This window comes from Carcharhinus amblyrhynchos, chromosome 25 (genome assembly GCF_965287045.1).
Source record: "Carcharhinus amblyrhynchos chromosome 25, sCarAmb.v2.hapA, whole genome shotgun sequence".
Lineage (NCBI taxonomy): Eukaryota > Metazoa > Chordata > Chondrichthyes > Carcharhiniformes > Carcharhinidae > Carcharhinus > Carcharhinus amblyrhynchos.
The window spans coordinates 15,343,126-15,363,593 of record NC_137348.1 but is presented as its reverse complement, the minus strand read 5'-3'; the positions used below and the strand labels follow the sequence as shown (position 1 = coordinate 15,363,593).

At 41.9% G+C, this 20,468-nt stretch overlaps 1 protein-coding gene across 6 annotated transcripts in view; it reads right to left on the bottom strand.

Annotated features, from left to right (window-relative positions):
* The window catches only part of LOC145358418 (disabled homolog 2-interacting protein-like), a 739,003-nt gene that overhangs the window by 160,289 nt on the left and 558,246 nt on the right, over positions 1-20,468 (bottom strand). The gene's annotated exons all lie outside the window — the stretch shown is intronic.

Here is a 20,468-nt window from a genome sequence, read left to right as displayed (position 1 = left end):
TCATGTTTGAGTATTATATTTGAGCTCGTCAGAAAGCAAACTGCAAACAAGTTGAAACACATTCAGGATCTTTGTGCGGATTTTGCTTTTACCAAATACTAAACAGTCAATTTATTCAAATCATACTTCTGGAAAGCATAAATTACTGTAGTGCAAAATTTCCTATAAGTTACTATTTATGAAATATTCACGTTTAAATTGTGCTGTGCCTATACATTTCATAAAGAAACTCCACACTTTTTTAAAATTAAAAGAATTACATGCTATTGTGTTGGCCACAGGAGCAATATTTAGGAAGTCTCCTTCCAAATGCGGTCAATTTACCTCTTTCCAAGTCACATTCTATGCAAAATGGAATCATAAATTTACTGAACACAATTTAAATTTTTTTGTTAACATCAAAATTAAAACAATGAAGTGCTATCTGTTAGCAATGCCAAACCAACACTGACTTAAGAACACAAGAAAAGCCCATTAATAAATAGTGCATGGGAATTGATTTGTAATGCTTATTTTGTTAAGCAAAAAAAATCTTTTATTTCTCCTTGGTTATTCATGGTAAGTACACTTACTTGATTGATTGGGTAAGATATCAATGTACTGTAATCAGCCAGAGACAGGTTTGTTTAGGACCATGAATGTCGAGGTGGAGCTAAGCCTCGCCTCCTGTGAAATTGTAGAGACAAACATGTGTATCCCCCATGGTGTAATGTAAATAAATGGTTGTTGTAATTACTGATTTAAGACTTGAAAATAAATCATTGGATATGAAGTTAACTTTGGAATGTCCTTCAGACTTGAAAAGTGTGATATGAATACAAGATCCTGCTTTAGGTGCTTGTACATTGGAAGTCAATCCATTAAAGCTGTAGTGTTCACCCCTTTTGAGTGTAAGGCACTTGCAAGTTATGGTAATTATTTTTATCCTCTTGCTCTAAATCAAAAGAAGAATGAAGATTAAGAAAGGATGTGAGAGATGTGAGCTGGCTACATCGACTGTTACAATACACTAAACTATAACAGCCCTAACAAAACTGAAGACTTGCGCAAGGAGACTTGCTGTCAACCTCCATCACAGAGACAGTGCTGTAAACAATAGTCACAGTAGTCAAGAATTCAACTATGTCTCCAATTCCCTTATGTCAAGGTCATGGGGGTCATCAGCAAGATCATAAAATTAAGGAAATGGCCCAAGAAATAGCGGTTGCAATGGTGGTCGTCTTCCAAGATTCTAGAGACTCTGGAACAGCTCCAATGGATTAGAGAGCAACTAATGTAACCCCATTATTTAAAAAGGGAGGTAGAAAAAAAAACAAGGAACGACAGATAAGTTAGTCCAACATCAGTAGTGGGGAAGATGCTACAATCCATTATAAAAGACTGAATAGCTGGGCATTTTGGAAACAGTGGCAGGATTAGACAGAGTCAGCATGGATATATGAAAGGAAATCATGTTTCACAAATCTACTGTAATTCTTTGAGGTTGTAACTAGTAAGGGTTGATGAGGGGGAGCCAGTAGATGTGGTTCATTGAGAGTTTCAGGAGGCTTTTGACCAGGTTCCACATAAAAGAGATTAACATGTAAAATTAAAGTGCAAAGGATTTGGAGTTGTGTCGAGATGGATAGAACACTAGTTGGCAGACAGAAACTAAGAGTTGGAGTAAACAGGTCTTTTTTCAAGTGGCAAGCAGAGACTAGTGTGGTACCACAGGGATCAGTGCTAGGACCCTAGCTATTCATGATGTATATTAATGATTTAGATAAGGAACTGAATTTACTATCTCCAATTTTGCAGGTGACACAGAGTTAGGTGGGAATGTAAGCTCAGAGGACGATGTAAAGATGCTTCAGTGTGATTTGGACAAACTGAGTGTGCAAATGCATGACAGTTGCAGTATAATTAATTATCTACTTTCGTATCAAAAACAGGAAGGCAGATTGAATGGTTATAGATTGAGAGTGGGGAATGTGCAATGAGATCCAGGTATCCTTCTACATCAGTCACTGAAGGTTAGCATGCAAGTGCAGCAAGTGGTGAAGGTGGCAAATAGCACATTGGTTTTCATCGCGAGAGGATTCAAGTACAGGTGTAGGGTTGTCTTGCTGCAGTTATACAGACCTTGATGAGACAACACCTGGAATATTGCGTGCAGTTTTGGTCTCTGCATCTGAGAATGGATGTTCTTGCTATGGAGGGAATGTAGTGAAAGCTTACCAGATTGATTCCTGGGACAGCAGGGCTGATATATGAGGACAGATGGAGTTGGTTAGGATTATATTCTCCAGAGATAAAGAAGAATGAGAAGGGGCAGGGAGGGGAGGATATCATAAAAGAAACCTATAAAATTCTAACAGGATGAGACAGGGTAGCTGCAGGAAGGATGGTCCCAATGATGGGGGAGCCCAGAACTGGGAATCAGAGTCTAAGGAGTAAGTTATTGAGGACTGAGGTGAGGAGAAATTTCTTTACCCAGAGAGTGATAAATCTGTGGAATTCTCTACCATAGAAAATAGTTGAGGCCAAAACATTGTATTTTTTGGGTGTTTAAAGGGATCAAAGGCTATGGAGGGAAAGTGGAAAGAGGTTCGAGTTGGATGATCAGCCACGATCATAATAAAGGCTCAAATGGCCTAAATGACCTCCTTCTGCTCCTATTTTCTATAGTCAACAGCCTTAAGTTATATCATACATGCATCAAGGACACACGGCTCATCTGCACCAATGTTTAATCATCTTCCCAATGAGCAGCAGCAACATGGCAGTCATTTAAAAATGTGTTTTTAAGAAATGGATATCACTGAGTAGAAAGAAATCTCACAACACCAGCTTAAAGTCCAACAAGTTTATTTGTAGCAAACGCCCCAAGCCTTTGGAGCACATTTTTCCTTCGTCAGGTGGGTGGGAGTTCTGATCACAAACAGGGCACAAAGACACAAACTCAATTTACATGCATAATGATTGGAATGTGAGTCTTTACAGCTAATCAATTCTTAAAGGTACAGACAATGTGAATGCAGAGAGCTTTAAGCACAGGTTAAAAGGATGTGTACTGTTTCCAGACAGGGCAGTTAGTGAGATTTTGCAAGTCCAGGCAAGTTGTGGGAGTTACAGATAGTGTGACATGAACTCAAGATCCCGGTTGAGGCTGTCCTCATTGTGTGGAACTTGGCTATCAGTCTCTGCTCAGCAACTCTGCGCTGTCGTGTTGTCATGAAGGCCACCTTGAAGAATGCTTACCCAAAGATCAGAGGCTGAATGCCCATGACCGCTGAAGTGTTCCCCAATAAGAAGAGAACATCTTTGCCTGGTGATTGTCAAGCGGTGTTCATTCATCCGTTGTCATAACATCTGCATGGTCTCCCCAATGTACTAAGCCTTGGGACATCCTTTCCTGCAGCGTATTCGGTAGACAACATTGGCCGAGTTGCAAGAGTATGTACCATGTACCTGGTGGATGGTGTTCTCATGTGAGATGATGGCATCCGTATCGATGATCCAGCACGTCTTAGAGGTTGTTGTGGCAGGGTTATGTGGTGTCGTGGTCACTATTCTCCTGAAGGCTGGGTAGTTTGCTGCAGACAATGGTCTGTTTGAGATTGTGCAGTTGTTTGAAGGCAAGCTGGGGTGTGGGGATGGTCTTGGCAAGATGTTCGTCTTCGTCAATGATGTGTTGAAGGCTCCAGAGAAGATGTTGTAGTCTCTCCGCTCCAGGGAAGTACTGGACAACGAAGATTACTCTGTCCACCGTGTCCCGTATTTGTCTTCTGAGGAGGTCAGTGCGGTTTTTGGATGTGGCGTGTCAGAACTGTCGATCAATGAGTCGAGTGTCATATCCTGTTCTTATGAGGGCATCTTTCAGCGTCTGGAGGCATCTGTTGCAATCCTCTTCCTCTGAGCAGATCCTGTGTATACGGAGGGCTTGTCCGTAGGAGATGGTTTCTTTAATGTGTTTAGGGTGCAAGCTGGAGAAGTGGAGCATCGTGAGGTTATCCGTGGGCTTACGGTACAGTGAGGTGCTAAGGTGACTGTCCTTAATGGAGACGTAGGCCAGCATTTATTGTCCATCCCTAGTTGCCTTGAGAAGGTGCCTTCTTGAACTGCTGCAGTTCCTGAAGTGTAGGTACATCCACAGTATTGTAAGGGAATTTGATCCAGCAACGATGCCTGAATGGCAATATATTTTCAAGTCAGGATGGTGGGAAACTTTGAAGGGAACTTACAGATAGTCGTGTTGCCAGGTATCTACTGCCCTTATCTTTTTAGATGGCAGCAGTTCTGGATTTGGAAGGTGCTGTCTCTGGAGCCTTGGTGAGTTCCAGCAGTGCATCTTATAGATGATACATATGGCTACATGTTCGTTGGTGGCGGAAGCAGTAAATGTTTGTAGAAGGGTGCTAATCAAGCAGTCTGATGTATTGTGGAGGGTATCAAATTTCGAGTGCTGTTGGAGCTGCACTCATCCAGGCAAGTGGAGAGTATTCCATCACATTGCTAACTTGTACCTTATAGATGGTAGTCAGGCTTTTAGACTAGGGAGCTGAGTTACTTACTGCAGGGTTTCTAGCCTCCGACCTGCTCTTGTAGCCACAGTATTTAAATGGCTAGTCCAGTCCAGTCAAGTCAGAGGTAACCCCCAGGATGTTGATAGTGGGTGATTCAGCAATGGAATGTCATTGAATGTCAGGGGGAAATGGTTTGATTTTTTCTTGGTCATTGTCTGGCACTTTTGTGGCGCAAACATTACTTGCAATTTGTCAGTTCAAGCTTGGATATTATCCAAGTCTTGCTGCATTTGGACATGAACTGCTTCAGTATGTGGGGAGTCGTGAATAGTGCTGAACATTGTGCACTCATCAGTGAGCACCCCCACTTCTGGACTTACGAAGGATGGTCATTGATGAAGCAGCTCAAGATGACTAGGTCAAGGATACAACCCTGAAGAACTCCTACTGAGCGATTCTGGAATGGAGATGATTGATCTCCAACCACTGAAACCATCTCCCTTCGTGCCAAGTGGTGACTCCAACCAGTGAAAGGTTTTCCCTCAATTCCTATTGACTTCATTTTTGCTAAGGCTCCTTGATGCCGCACTCAGTCAAATGCTGCCTTCATGTAAAGGGCAGTCATTCTCACCTCATCTCTTTTGTCTATGTTTAAACCAAGGCTAGTGACTCTAGTGGAACTCAAACTGTGAGCAGGTTATTGCTTCCATCACTTTACTGATGTTCAATAGTAGACTGATAGGGCAGTAATTGGCTGGGTTGGATTTGCCCTGTTTCTCGTGGTCAGGACGTACCTGGGCCAACTTTCCATATTGCCAGGTTGTAGACATATTGGTATAGCTTGGCTTGGAGTGGGACAAGTTCCGGAAAACAAATTTTCAGGGCCATTGTCAGAATATTGTCCGGGCCCATTTGCTGTATCCAGTGCCTTCAGCTGTTCCTTAACATCGCATGGAGTGAATTGAATTGACTGAAAACTGACATCTGTGATGTTGGAAACCTCCAGAAAAGGCAGAAGTGAATCATTCACTTAGCACTTCTAACTGAAGATTGTTGCAAATGCTTCAGTATTACACTGATGTGCTGGGCTCCTCCATCATTGAGGATTGGGATATTTGTGGAGCCACTTCCTCCAGTGACTTGTTTAATTGTCTGCCACCATTCACGACTCAATGCCACAGGACTGCGAAACTGAGATATGATCTATTGGTTGTGGAATTGCTTAGCTCTTGTCTACTATTTGCTGCTTATACAAGTAGTCCTGAGCATAGCTCCACCAGGTTGACAGCTCATTTTTAGGTATGCCTGGTGCTGTTCCTAGCATGTCCTCCTGCACTTTTCATAAACTTGGGTTGATCCTCTGGCTTGATGGTAATGGTAGAGTGGAGAACGTCCCAGGCCATGAGGTTACAGATTGTGGTCAAGTACAACTCTGCTGCTACTGAAGACCCCACGGCACCTCATGCATGCCCAATCTTCAGTTGCTGGATTGGTTTGAAGTCCATCCCATTTAGCGCAGTGGTTTTGCCACACAGCACAATGGCAGCCTCAGTGTGAAGTCGGTACTTTGGGCGCACCAAGACTGTGCAGTGGTCACTTTTACCAATACTGTCGTAGACAGATGCATCTGTGGCAGGAAGGCTGGTCAGGATGAGGTCAAGTATGTTTCTCCCTCATGTTAGTTCCCTCACCACTATGTCCTTTAGGACTCAGCTAGTTTGCTCTGTGGTGGCACTACAAAGCCACTCTTGGTGATGAACGTTGAAATTCACCACCCAAAGTGCATTGTGTCCCTGCCATCCTCAGTGCAGGGCAACACTCTGGGCAACTCCCTCTCGACTACATACCATGTTGCCACCTCTGTTGGGTCTGTCCTGCTGTTGGGACAGGAAATATCCACAAATCACGATGTGGTGTCTGGGATATTATAAGACCCTAAGACATAGGAGCAGAATTAGGCCACTCAGTCCATTGAGTCTGCTCCGCCATTCAATCATGGCTGTTTTTTTTTCATCCCCATTCTCCTGCCTTTTCCACATAACCCCTGATCTCCTTATTAATCAAGAATCTATCTCTGTCTTAAAGACACTCAATGGCCTAGCCTCCACAGCCTTTTGGGGCAAAGAGTTCCACAGATTCACCACTCAGGCTGAAAAAATTCCTCATCTCTGTTTTAAAGGATTATCCCTTTTGCCTGAGGTTGTGCCCTCTGGTTCTAGTTTTTCCTACTAGTGGAAACATCCTTTCCACATCCACTCTATCAAGGCCTTGCAGTATTCTGTCAGTTTCAATAAGATCCTCCCCTTATCCTTCTGAACTCTCAATGACTACAGATTCAGCCAGTTTGCTCTTATGGTGGTACTACAAAGCCACCCTTGGTGATGAACATTGAAATTCTCCACCCAAAGTGCATTCTGTGCCCCTGTCATCCTCAGTGCAGGGCAACACTCTGGGCAACTCCCTCTCGACTATATACCATGTTGCCATCTCTGTTGGGTCTGTCCTGCTGTTGGGACAGGAAAGATCCTCATGTGACAAGCTCTTCATTCTAGGGATCATTCTTGTGAACCACCTCTGGACCTTTTCCAAGGCCACCACATCCTTCCTTAGATACAGAACAGATAGCCATTATTAGTAAGGTATGATTCTGAGAGTATGATTATGTCAGGCTGTTCCTTGACTAGTCTGTGAGACAGCTCTCTCAATTTTGGCACAAGCCCTCAGTTGTTAGTATGGAGAACTTTGCAAGGTTTGCCAGTGTCATTTCCAGTGCCTAGGTCATGCCAGGGGGTCCATCTGGTTTCATTATGTTTTATTTTCTTTGTAACAATTGGATACAACTGAGTGGCTTCCTAGGCCATTTCAGAGAGTGTTTAAGAGTCAACCACATTGCTGTGTCTGGACTTGCATGTCAGCCAAACAAGGTAAGGATGGTAGATTTCTTTCCGTAAAAGGACATTAGTGAATCAGATGGGGTTTTACGACAATCGACATTGATTTCATGGTCATTATCCTTAATGACACTTAATCCCAGATTTGTTTCTTGAATTTAAATACGAACCTGGGTCCTCAGAACATTACCCTGATCTCTTGGCTTACTAGTCCAGCAATACCACTGTGTCACTGCCTTCCAACAGTGCTGCCAAATGTTAGTGTACTTCATGATTTTTTCAAAGTACAGTGATCGCATAACACTTATTTGATTATTAAGGCTTCTATGCACAATGCAATGGCCTACATAAAAAGAAAAGGGTTCTCAGTGTTACTACCAACACCCCAGGGAAGAGCCACAGCAGCCCTGATGTTTACTGAGTGTGCAGGAATCGAGCAGGGAGTGGTGGCATTTAGCTCAGAGATCACTGGAGTGTAGAGGCACTTGAATTTAATGGCAGGGTGTGATGTTGATAGATTACGGGGCAAAAAGTGGGGGGTGAGGGCAAAAGAGGGGGTTGCTGGAGCAGCAATTGGGAGGGAGGGAGTAGAAGGCTCAAGATTGTGGGTCAGTGACATCGTTTCAAAAATATTGCGACAGGATGCAAATGGTATGCCATTTTACACATCTGTATGGGCCTTTGTATCTGTGTTGTGTTTTCAGAGCCTTCAAGCAGCTGCAGTCTCAGAAACTTGATAGCTTTAAACCCTTTCCCTTGTGTTGTAAGTGAAAATTCAAGTATTCAATTGGCTGCCAAGGCCCTTTAAATTAGTGTCAGCTGTGAACTTTGTGAAAATGTTTCCTTAGGCAACCTGCTGTGTGAACAGAAGATACTGAACAGGTAATATACACAGGGAGCAACTGAACATTGGAAGCTAAGGACCAAGTGCGTGTAGTCAGTGGAAGTGCTTGAATTACACTGTTTATTACTGAATTGCTCATGATTAGGAATTGTGAAGATTTTAATTCCTGACTTGTTATCGTAACACACACTTTGGTAATGCTCACATATTATACACGAACTGGAATTTTTATATAGTCATCATTTGTGTAAACTGTAGGTTTTGCCATTTTTGCTATAGTATTTCCACCCACTTATCTTGTACTTGGTCTCTTAATTCCAATGACATACATAGGAGAGCAAAACTAAAATGAGACAACTAGTTTACATGCTTCATGCAAGTTGTTCACACTTGCTGTATGTTTGGCACTACATAAAATTCACAGGCAGAATCAACAATCATGTTCAGGTCATTGTCTGCAATGGTCACAAAAACTATATCATAATATTTAGATGCAAGCAGAATAAGGTGTGAATCACAAATCAGTATTGATAAGTAAACCATTTTCAAAGGGATCAGCCTTGCAACTTAACAATACTTTTATTCAACATAGCCAGTGAGCAAAACCAGGCCATTCTGTATTTCACATTAAACATTTTGTCATGAAACAAATACATGTTCTATCAATAGGCCATTTGACTTTGGAGAGCATCATCACTCAGCAAATTAACCACATGCAGGGACAACCCCATTTTGCAATTCATCTCTATGTTCGTGGCTTCAATGTCTTGGCTAACACCAGCTAACAGATTAGAAAATAACTTTCAGAATTGCCAGCTTTGCGTTGTATAATATCTAGCATTTCTGATTTATGTGGTCTATATAAACTAATGTGCTCAACTGAACTGATATACAAGTCACTTCCTTCAAATACTATAATTTGCAATAGCCTATCGACAAAAAGAATCTCTAGTTGTATCATGGCATGGACACAATGGATCAAATGGCCTCCTTTTGTGCTGTAGTCATTCAATGATTCTATAAAATGGCCAGAGAAAAACCGAAATCATTTCAAATTGATATCAACTTAACTAAAAGCCCTATTGTTGCACTGTACACTCTGCAATGCTGCATTTCAATATAAGAGCCTTAAATACAAAACTAATTTGATAAAATTAACTGGATGGTTAGCCTGTCCAGCAGAGTAAAAAAGCTATGGAGATTATTTCAATATGCTTCGGCTGAATCACAATTCAGAACAAGTGTAAACAAAAGGATTTCAATCTTCAGGAGGAGCTGCTTCCAGCTACATGTTACAATCCACTGAGTTACCGAATGAGGAAACAGACTTCGTCACAAAGGGAAAACCGAGACAAATTCAAAATGAACTCTCAGGCAGTTACACCATCTGACCCTGATTGAAACAAGAAGCTAACGTTCTTCACAAAGTATTCTGACCACTCAGAAAAATGGCTGAAAGCACAATCTAAAAATGCTTCTTCACAATAGAATAATAAAGCAAGCGAGTTCAGGCTGCATAAATACAATGAAAAAGAATACCTCGGCATTAGAAATGCTTTCCATTTCCAAAGAAGTTGAGAGTTACTTAAAAAAACGACAACAAGTGAATTAGTCCGACAAAAGCCTCAGCTGTCAAACTTTAAGAATGCTGTTGAACGGCTTCCAGCTCTTGTTTGAAATCAGGCTCACTGTACAGTTGGATGTTTGATTCATTTTCCATTAAGTCAAAGTTAAAAACGGATTCAACAAAATCTCAGCTAATGATTTCTAAAGAATTCCAACTTCTTCTTTCCCTGTAACAAATATAAAAATGTACTTGCCATTCCAGTCATATGTATTCCATGCTCTTTTGAATTGTTCATCTGGCACATCACAAGCTTCTTAATACATTCCAGGCATCAACTTAGACTGCCCTGTTTCCGTTGCAGTTAATAGCTGCTCCACTCTTAAAGCTCCAGCTGATGTCGGCTTTTTTTTTCCCAGTGTAATCCAACCCTTCCATGTCTCAGTAACATTCAGTGTGAGGACGTAAAGAAAATCAGCAACTTTCAGCATGGCCACAGCTGGTGACTGAGTGGTCTTTGTCCTGCGCTTATCAGGTGTCTGCCCTTCACAAGACAGCCAGAGAGCCCTTCCCTTGACCTCACAAAAACACTCTACTGTCTGTGAATACAGCATTAGTAACATTTTAACCATGTGGCCATTCTTTGTTTCACCATTTAACCCTTAGTGCTGTTCTTCATTTACCTACTGACAATCTTTGTGGTTAAAAAATTCAATTTACTATGAAAATATTTTGTAATGAGTTGATTCTGACTGTTTTACACAGGAGCACAGTTTACAAATTCAATTCAAACCATAGCAATCAAATGCATACTTTATGGATCGTGGAAATATTATACATCGCCAACAAAATACAGGCTTTTTACCAGCCAGCAGAAGATTTGCTTGGCTCTGTATTATTCCAAAGATGTCAAAAGCTTTCATCTTCCCAATTATTCCCAATAGGTAGAAGTGAAGAAAGCTAACCTGCCCATTTACTTTCCAGTGTACTTTACCAAATGTTTAATCAGATTTCTTTACAGACTGGGCATGTTAGTTATCCACACTTCATCAGCAGTTTTTCTGCCAACCGCTGAGACATTAGTGCGGTAAACAGAGCAAGGTTTGGATATTCAGACCTGTGGCTTTATGGACTGTTTCCTGGTATTAGCAAACCAATTTTACAGCTGGGATCTCAAATGGGCATTAGGCCCCTTAAATGCAATTGCAACATGCTCAGGGCCTGTTTTAGACATGGAACTTCACTTTGATTTTTTTGTCCTTTATCAATATGGTGGATGGCCTGAAAAGCATAGGCACTGTGACTGAATTTCTAAGCCTGAATCATCAACATTACACATACTGTCTTGAAATTAGCTTCTATAGATAAACTTACATATTTATAATGAATAGTGACAGCAAAACAACAGCAAAGCAGATCATTAGCAGAATGAAGTGAATACAATCTATTAGCACAGCTTTTAAAAAAATGTACTCTTCCCAGACATTTTTTTCTCCTCTTTTCAAAGGGGCTTCAAGTGACACATTATTGGCACTGGCCAGATGTACGTTCTTACATAACATCAACTAATGTTAATCGGAAAGAACTAGGGATTGCACAGGAGTGACACACCCTAACCTGCCTCTGATTCTTCTTTCTTTCGAATAGGTATCTAGCCTCCTTTAAATGCCACCCAGCAACGATCAAACCAAAACTGTAAACTCAATATATTGCTTTGTCCTACTTTCCAGACTGTCACATTAATTTGCTCTGCCACCAACGTTACTCACTATAGTTTCAGGCATGAGGGATGCTTGTATCCGTTACCAAGCATACTTGGCTTGTTTTACATGTTTAAACATTGCAACCTGATGATACCAGAGTGTTGGCAATACACAGAGCACACAGATGATAATACTATAGAGCTATGTGTGTACAATAAATGTGCTTTTTGATATTTGTTAATGTGTAATTTTCACACAGAAGGCTTTTACATAATCCTGCCAGCAGCTTTAATTTTAGTCCAAATTCAGCAGTGCAGATGTCACGTGGGTTTTGTTTCTATGACAACACAATGATATTCAAACTGGTTGTCACATCATACTATCTATCTCTTGGCTCATGGGATAACAGTCTGTTTAAAACAGGATTCAAACATAACTACTGAATATATAATCATTTATTAATTTAAATATCCTTATGTTCCTAATTTTATATGGTGTAGATATTTTGACAGTTCCAATAATGCTAATAACAACCGTAATGACAGACAGAAAAGAACACATTCCCCCATTCCGTCAAATACTTTAACCAGTCAAAATTTACAGCTTCAATGTTGAAGGAGCATCATCGAGTTGAAACAGAGGTCACAAATGACACCCCTGAATAGTGACGAATGGAGAGGAAGCTAACAGAGGTTGCAATAGCACTTTGTGCTGAGAAGATCTACGTCATCCTGAGCCACACCTAGCACTTAGCTTCAAAAGAATACTGATGGAGTCGAAGTAGATTGGACATACACTCTTCTGATAATACAGGCAAAGGCTATGGCAGACTAAATATAAATATAATTAAATAATAGTTATGGGAACAAAGGAACAGGTGTAACCTCTTGTTCTTTGAGCCTTCAATCAGATCATGGCTACTCTGTATCCTAACTCCATCTATCCATCTTAGCCCCATATCTCCCAATACTTAGTGGTAAGACCAAGAAAAATCAAGATTAAAAAATAAATCTGGGATATGATAAAGGGGATAAAAAGGGAACTGTAATGTGCAGCTATCTGAAGGAGCATTTTGATATTAGCATACCAGTGAGAAAAACAAGTGTTTAGCTACGTGACAGGGGGAAAAACAATGGTATATAGAAGAGGTGACTTGAAAGTGGAGAGATAAGGGAATTGGCACTTATTTGCTAAAGCCTGGTCCACAGGGTAATAATGTTAAAGGGAAAACTGATATTTCCATAGAAATAAACTGATGAAAGAGACAGTAGAAGCAGCTGTGGGGAACAGGCTCTCCTGAAAACAAGTTTTTGCTAAAAAGCTGCTCTTTAAAATCTAAAACTTGAACAGAGAAGATTATTTCTTCGTTGAAACTGAAGACAGCTTTCCCACAAGTGGACAAATAACCTGTGGATGGTAATTATTTGCTGGATTTAGCTCATACAGTTATGTAATATTGGGTGCTGTTTGGGAAAAAGCGGTGTTCTCAGAGTTCAAGAAACGTAAGTAGTTGGGTAACTTCATGAGATCGTGAGTGTGTATAGTCATTATTATAGTTAAGTGAACTGTTGTTTTATAGTCCTTGTTGTGTATTTTTAAGTTAAAATAAATATTCTTTATTAATTGATCACAAAATGATTGGACAGTTCCTCTTTGATTTTCACATCTTTTCTCATATTATGCCAAACTGAAAATATACACTGCTAAGTACCGATGTTCCAAATCACTCTTCTGGTTGTTGGGATACCCTCTCATTTAACATTAGTGGGGTTCTTAAGGAATTCCAATCTTCAACTTCAAAGATTTCACCTTGGAATTTGTTCCAAAAGTCACTCCTACTTAGATGGCCTCAATGACAGCTCACCTTGCAGGGTTTCAATCTCGTTTCCTGAGACTCTGTTCTCCTGGATTCCCAAATATGCGCTCCAGTATCAACTAACAACGACAACATCAAGTCTTTGGCTGTGACCAGCAGAATACTACTTCTCCAAAGGGGCACCTTTGTCCTAACTACCCGCAGTGTGGAGTCACCAACCTTCTGCTGTCTTTTTAAATCTTCATGCTTCTCCCGAGCCCCCATTATTTAAAGACTGCCAACTGCAAACCCTTTTCTGCTTGGTATCTCTTTCTTGCCTCTTCTCTGTTTCCTTAATTGGGACTTTTTCCTGTATGCATTCCTGAAGCATTCTTATCCTGCAATGGGTATGTCCTCGGCCCAAAGAATTTCAAAATGTGCCAAAACTCTGAGGCTTGTCAGGTGTTCCTGGCCCTGCCAGCTGACAAGGAAATTCTGCATCGCATAACATACTCCCCAATGATCCAACTTTTGGATGAGACATTAAACTGGGCCATGTCTGTTCTCTCAATGGATGTAAAAGATCCACCAAGACAACAATTTCAAAGTGCAGGGAAGTAGTCCATGTCGTCTTGGCCAATACTTTTCCTCGACCAACAGCATTGAAACAAATTATCTGATAATCAAATAGCTGTTTGAAGGACCTTGCTGTGTGCAAATTAGTGGCCATGTTCCTATATTGCAACACAGATTATACTTCAAACAAAATTCATGGTCTGTAAACTGCTTTGAAATGTCCTGAGGTCATGTATGCTGCTACATGACTAAGTGTTTCTTTAAAAAAAGAACAGTAAAATTCACTAAACGTTCTGTCTCAATTCAGATTGAAGGAACTAACATTCCCGCTATAATAAAATTGATAGCTACTTACACAGAATATATCAACACTTTGTTAGTTCACTTATGAAATGAATGGTATAATTGAAGTTTAGCAAAATAAAATTATGAAAATTCTTACTATCCTATCTATCCAATATAATTATTGCAGATTTAGGATTCTCTCTCTTTTAGCTTTGTGCGTCCATCAGGGAAAAAGTGCTGTCAGTTTCAGCAGAAAATGTCTTTTTCAATTAAAAAAATAATTGCCAAGTAGCACTTATAGCCCATTTCTGCATGATTGTGTTCATCATTAAGGTATTTCAAACTGAAAACAGCTGTCAGATAAAACCAGACTGCAGAGTTGATGTAATGAAAAGATTATCCAGAGAGTGGCAAGAGTGTGGAACTCACTACCAGAATGCGCAGTTGAAGCAAAGTGATTTAAGGGGAAACCAGATAAACAAGTGAGTGAGAAAGGAATAGGACATGTTGATGGAGTTGGATGAGAAAGCCAGGCAGAAGACTCTTGTGCATTACAAAAATGGCAAGGATCTTTTGGGCCCATTTGTCTGTTTCTGTGCAGTAAATACTACAATTCAGTCAATGTGAAGTCCAGGGTAGTAAGTGGCTAATTTACTTACTATCATGGAACACATTTATTTACTGCACAAATGCCAGGAAAAAGGGAGTGAAGATCTATTTGTCGGGAATTCTGGGAATTCTCCATTTGCTGTACCAGGACTTCCCTAAAAGGACAGAGATGCTAGAGTGTTTCCTCAAGCTGCCATTGTACTTTAAGATATGACTCCCCTCTGACTGCTGAGTCTGAAGGGTTCAAAAAGAAAACTGAAGATGATGCTATGGGCGGCACAGTGGTTGGTGCTGCTGCCTCACAGCTCCAGGGACCCGGGTTCAATTCCGGCCTCAGATGACTGTAGAGTTTGTACGTTGTCCCCGTGTCTGCATGGGTTTCCTCCGGGTGCTCCGGTTTCCTACCACAATCCACGAAAGATGCATGGGTTAGGTTGATTGGCTGTGCTAAATTGCCGTTTAGTGTCAGGGGGATTAGCAGGGTAATAATACATGGGATTGAGCCTCTGTGGAATTGTTGTTGGTGCAGGCTTGATGGGCCAAATGGCCTCCTCCTGTAGGGATTCTATGATCTCAAATGATGAATAGAAATTGTTTTTGAGTTTCCATCTGGCACTGGATCTTTGGGCTGTGGTCTGGAGACTGATTAGAGTCCTTCGCTTTCCCAGTTTGCCGTTCTTTCCAGAGATCAGGCCTGTGCCAGAGTGCCAACAGTGCAAATATTCACCATCTTGCAATCACCAATATAAAGCATATTGAGTTTATGTGGTCCTGTATTAGGCAGAAACAGTGCACTTAATATGTAATGTATTTAGAATATATCAATTTTTCAGTACTGCTCCTTTTTCTCATCTAATACATGGACATTACGAATAGTATGAATAGGAACTCTGACTGATATTTCTTTCTGTAATCTTGACAACTGGCTGCACGAGGGTACTGATAGAGTCCAACAACCAGCCAATCTAATGCCAATTATTCATTTCCTGTTGGCAATCTAATTTCAGCTAAACTAGTTTAAACGTCAAATAAATCTGGAACCTTCCTAATCTATATGGCAAAGCTACTGAGCAAATCTCAAGAACCACTGAATCCCTACAGTGCTGAAGCAAGCCATTTGGCCCATCAAGTCTGCACAGACTCTCCAAAAGACCATTCTAGCCAGACCCACCCCAATCCCCTCTCCATCCCCATAACCCCACACATTTATCATGGCTAATCCATTAACCTACATATTTTTGAACACTAGGGCCCTATTTTACCATTTTGATTCTGAGTGCTGAATCTGGGCATAATTCAGGCGCCCCATACGCACTTAGTCTGAAACGAAAAGTCGCAAGTCTGAATTGCATTGTGGGTGGGGTTTATCACGCCCAAAATGCTGCTCCAATTGGAGTCTTCAAGTGTGCATGCGCAGTAAAATAAAATTTGAAAAACTCCCGTCACATTGCTCCCAGGCCGCAAAAAGCGAATAAATCCACCCCCACAACATAACTGTCCTCCTTTCCACCCCCCCACCCAGACCAATCACAACTCCCTATCCCACTTTCCCCCACCAATCATCCACAGAGCGGCAGGGGACTCTCCCTGCCCCCCTCCCCCCACCAGAGAATGATCTGGCCTCCTTCCCCCCGCCCCACCAGAGAACAATCTGGTCCACTCCCCCCCGCCCCAACCCCCCAAATACTGATCTGAGTTAGAGAGCCACTGGAAGCTCTGAGCTTACTTCTTCAGAAGCTGGAGCGCTCGCAACAGACCTTTGCCGAGCATGTCTGTTTTGTACCAAATCTGGATGGGCGAACGCGATGATAAGGGGGAAAGGCCAGTAAGTTTGGGCGTCCAGCTCAATTTAAAATGCATGCAAATACATTTAAATTGACGCCGCGCCTATTTCCGGTGTGGTGCCAATCGTGGCCAGGTACATACTCTTTCAACTTGGCCAACATTGTCTACCTGATACACTGCAAGAAAGGATGTCCCGAGGCATGGTACATTGGGGAGACCATGCAGACGCTACAACAATGGATGAATGAACATCGCTCGACAATCACCAGCCAAGAGTGTTCTCTTCCTGTTGGGGAACACCCCAGCGGTCAGCGGCATATGGCCTCTGATCTTCGGGTAAACGTTCTCCAAGGCAGCCTTCACGACATACCTCAGCACAGAGTCACTGAGCAGAAACAGATAGCCAAGTTCCGCACACATGAGGATGGCCTCAACCGGGATATCTTGGGTTCACGTCACACTATTTGTAACCTCCATGACTTGCCTGGGCTTGCAACATCTCATTTATTGTCCAGCCTGGAGACGATACACATCTCTTTAACCTATGCTTAATGTTATCTCCACTCACATTGTCTGCATCTTTAAGACTTGAATAGCTGTTAAGACTTGAATAGCTGTAAAGACTTGCATACTAATCAGTATTCTGTAAACTGAGTGTATGCCTTTATATGCTCTGTTTGTGGTCAGAACTCCCCACTCACCTGAAGAAGGGAAAGCCCTGAAAGCTAGTGGCGATTGCTACCAAATAAACCTGTGGGACTTTAACCTGGTGTTGTGAGACTTCTTACCTTGTTGAAAATAAGCATGGAAAAAACAGGGATGGTTTTGCACTAGATTAAAGAAGCCTAGACTTATCTTTGGATTCTAGGTTTAACCCAGAATAGCGAACAGTTTTGGCAGATTAGTAGGACACACGAATACTTTACTGAATAGGTTAGATTAGTGGGTAGGCAATTGTTCCATGCCTTTGCACATCTCAAATGGCCAAAGGTCTGACAGCAACTTGCATGCCAGATTCCTCAACAGAATACCTTTCACGTAGTTAAGATATTGTTAAATATTAATGAGGAGAAAGTATATATCAACCTGTTAAAATCTCACTCCCTTGAAGGATTACATTGCCCTAAATTAACAAAAGACGGCAGGTGGTGTTTCCTGGTTTTCAGAAGGCGTTTGACAAGGTGCCACACAAGAGGTTATTACAGAAGGTCAGGGGGCATGGAGTTGGGGGTAGGGTGTTAGCATGGATAGAGGATTGGCTGTCAAATAGGAGGCAGAGAGTGGGGGTCAATGGGTGCTACTCGGATTGGCAGTTGGTGACTAGTGGAGTGCCCCAGGGGTCGGTGCTGGGGCCTCAGCTATTTACCATTTATATAGATGATCTATAGGAGGGAACCGAGTGTATGGTGTTGAAATTTGCTGATGACACCAAGATTGGTGGAACGGCAAATTGTGCGGAGGGTGTGGAAAGTCTGCAGAGGGATCTAGATAGGCTGGGTGAATGGGCCAGGAACTGGCAAATGGAATTTAATGTTGGCAAGTGTGAAGTTGTCCACTTTGATAGGAATAATGGTAGGAAGGACTATTACTTCCATGGTGAAAAACTGCAGCATGCGACGGTGCAGAGGGACCTCGGGGTCCTTGTGCATGAGTCGCAAAAAACCAGCCTGCAGGTGCAGCAGGTGGTCAGGAAGGCGAATGGGATGCTGGCCTTCATAGCGAGGGGGACTGAATATAAAAGTAGGGAGGTCTTGCTGCAACTGTACAGGGCACTGGTGAGGCTGCAGCTGGAGTACTGTGTGCAGTTTTGGTCACCACACTTACGCAAGGATATTTCGGCCTTGGAGGGAGTGCAGAGGAGGTTTACTAGGCTGATACCGGTGTTGAGGGGGTTGAACTATGAGGAGAGGCTGAATAAACTAGGCTTGTACGCGTTAGAGTTTAGAAGAATGAGGGGAGATCTCATTGAGACATACAAGATGATGAATGGGATGGATAGGATAGAGGTGGAGAGGCTCTTTCCGCTCAGAAAGGACAGTAGGACTAGAGGGCACAGCCTCAAGATAAAGGGGGGGGCGGTTTAGAACGGAGTTGAGGAGGAACTTCTTCACTCAAAGGGTGGTGAATCTCTGGAATTCTCTGCCCATTGAAGTGGTGGAGGCTGCCACACTAAATATATTTAAGACATGGTTTGATAGGTTTTTGATGGGCAAGGGGATTAAGGGTTATGGGGAGACGGCGGGAATGTGGAACTGAGACACGACAGATCAGCCATGATCTTACTGAATGGCGGGGCAGGTTCGAAGGGCTAGATGGCCTACGCCTGCTCCTATTTCTTATGTTCTTATGTAATGACACTCTTGGCCCAGTGGTTTCCAGCTACTTCTCCAATAGCTTTTCTTCCACTGCAAGGTTAGAAACATGGTTGCTCACTGAAAATTCCATAATGTTTGGCTTGATTTGAAACTCCCCCGATAATTAGTCAATGCGATCCCACAGAAAGACTTGGATACCATTCAGCCCTGGGCTAACAAATAGCTGGTAATCATCATCATTACCTTCCTCATCTTCATCAACAACAGCTTATACTTGCAAATTGCATTTAACATTTAAAACAGTTTCAATGTGCTTAAAAACAGCAATATCAATACTATATGTGGCCATTTTCTGTCACTGAGGAGGAGCTGCTGCGCATTTGCACACTTGCCTTGACCCCACACAGCACCATCAACAAGGTACAAGTCAGGAACGTGAATGGATGCACTCACAACAACACTCCAAGAGCCATACATCAGTTGGACAGAACATTTGTCCCCTCCCCCACTGGGTTATGTATCTATCCTATCCACCAGTGGTTTATCACAGCTAAAAGATGTATGATATAGAGTGCACTGTGGCAGCTCAGCAAAAGGTTACTCTGACAACATCATCCTCCCTTGTAATCTCTGCCATCAAGAAGAATAAGATTAATGATGTTGGGAGAAAACCATCAATTCCCACGTTCATTTTTAAGCTATTCATTACCCAGGTGTGATCAGATATTGTCAACAACAACTTGTAATTATATTGTGCCTTTAAGGGGCTATATGCCCCAAGATACTTTGCAGGAAGACTATCAAATCAAACTTGACACTAAACCATATAACGAGATACTAGGGTAGATGACCAAAAATTTGGTCAAACATGTAGGGTTTAAGGAGGGGTATCTCAAAGGAGCAGAAAAAAGCTGGGAAGTGGAGAGGTTTCAGGATGGACTTCCAGAGCTTAAGATGTGGGCAACTGAAGCATGGTTGCCAATGGTGGAGTAATTAAACTTGAGGATAATTGGAGGAAGGGATAGATATTCGAAGACGGAAACTTTTATATTTAATGAGTCAACATTCTAGAATATCAACAAGCAGTGTCATGAGCACAAACTCAGGGAAGATCAAGGAGACGATCCATCACCACTTTTTCTAGAACTAGGAGTGGGCAACAAATACAGCTTGCCAGTACCACTAATGTTTTGAAAACTGTTGGTAAAATTTTAATACAAATTGTGAGCAGTAGTGTTCTATTGGCACATGTATGTACATCTCCATTTCACTCCCCATTAACAGGAATACATTAATCTGCTTCGATAATGTTTGTCTAGTTTTGATTTTCACTGTGGAAGCTTGTGATTGTGTGGAAGCTTGAATGCACATGGAAACCCAAGGCAGAGGAATACTGAAAAGAGAGACTGAAATCCTGAAGTGGATCCTTAGAGAAAATATTTGCGAGAAAACATTGTTTGGGAGAAGATTCCAAGGTGTGTTTCTTTGAGAGTGGAATTTGTAAATCAGAGTTCCAGTGAGACCAGTTGGCTCACAGTGTAACAAGCATCTGGTGGGGTTTGATACAAAATCCACAGAAGTTGTGTTGGGTGACAT